The following is a 1,754-nucleotide window of genomic DNA, read 5'->3' on the forward strand; positions in this document are numbered from 1 at the left end:
CTGAGATTAAAGGCGTGCGCCACCACAGCCCGGCCCTGCTCAACATTCTTAATCATTGGGTAAATGTAAATAAAAATGACTCTGAGATACCATTTTACACTAGTTATAATGGCTAATATAAAAAAATACTGAGGATAGCTTATATTGGAGAGGATGTGGAGTCGGGAACACTCCTCCACTGCTGATGGGAGTACAAACTTGTACAGCCACTTTGGAAATCAGTATGCTGGTTTCTCAGAAAACTGAAAATCAATCTATTTCAAGACCCAGTGATACCACTCCTGAACATATATACCGATCATAATGCAAGGACATTTTCTTGACAATGCTCATAGCAGCATTATTCATAATAACCAGAACCTAGAAACGACATAGATGCTCCTCAACTGAAGAATGGATAAAGTAAATGTGTTACATTTACACAATGGAGTGTTACTCAGCTGTAAAAATTTAATGACATTATGACATTTGCAGGGAAATGGATGGAATTAGAGAAAACCAACCGTCCTGAGCAAGGTAACCCAGACTCAGAAAGACAAACACGGTATGTACTCACTCATAAGTGGATGTTAGATATAAAGCAAAGGATAACCAGACTACAGTCCACAGCTCCAGAGAAACTAGATAACAAGGAAGACCCTAGGAGGGACATATGAATTGCTCCGGGAAGGGGAAATAGATGAGCTCTCCTGGATAAACTAGGGGCAGGGGCGGGAGCAGTAAGAGGGAGGGGGATGGGAGATAAGAACATGAGGGAATAAGATGGTCAAGGGTGGGAGAGGGACAGAGAAGGAGAGCAATGAAAGATCCTGATAGAGAAAGCCATTATGGGATTAGGGAGGAGAGATTATTAATGAGAATTCCTTAGGACATCAGAATAGATTTTAAGTTTTTGAACTTTTAAGGGTATTGACAAGAATCAAGTAGGATATTTGATAAATAAAGCAATATATCTCATAGATAATTCCCCACTGTATTTCAGTTTTCCAAGGCTAAATATAAAATTATAAATGGAGCCAGGAGGTGGTGGCGCACGCCTTTAATCCTAGCACTTGGGAGGCAGAGGCAGGGGGATCTCTGTGAGTTCGAGGCCAGCCTAGTCTACAAGAGCTAGTTCCAGGACAGGCTCCAAAGCTACAAAGAAACCCTGTCTCAAAAACAAACAAACAAAAAAAACCCAAAAAAGAAAAAATTATAAATGGTGATCTGGGCATGAGGATGCACCACTGTAATCCCAGCATTTGGAAATCTGAAATAGGAAAATCAAAATTCCATGACAACATGGTGAGACCTTGTCAGAAAAGTCTAAAGCAGCTGTTCTCTACGTGTGACTTGTGACCTCTTTCGGAATTGAATGACTCATAGAGGTCACCTAAGACCATCGGAAAACACAGATATTTACATTAATTCATAATAGTGGCAAAGTTACAATTAGAAAGTAGCAATGAAAACAGTTTTATGGTTGGGGATCACTACAACATAAAGAAATGTATTAAAGTATTAAAGGAATTTAAAAAAAAAGTATTAAAGGGTCATAGCATTAAGGAAAGTTGAGAACCACTGGTCTAAAGGCTTCTAAATAGAAAATCCATTTTCAGAGCAATGAGAACATATTCAACATCAGTTTTCTATGTATCAATATTGGATATGAGATGATGAAGAAATATATCTAAAATCATTTTTTTTGTTTTCTTTTTTTACGGTAAGCTTCCAGGTTGGCCTAAACCTCACTGTGAAGCTCACCCTGGCTTTAA

The sequence above is a fragment of the Microtus ochrogaster genome, linkage group LG2 (assembly GCF_000317375.1).
Source record: "Microtus ochrogaster isolate Prairie Vole_2 linkage group LG2, MicOch1.0, whole genome shotgun sequence".
In the NCBI taxonomy this organism is placed as follows: domain Eukaryota; kingdom Metazoa; phylum Chordata; class Mammalia; order Rodentia; family Cricetidae; genus Microtus; species Microtus ochrogaster.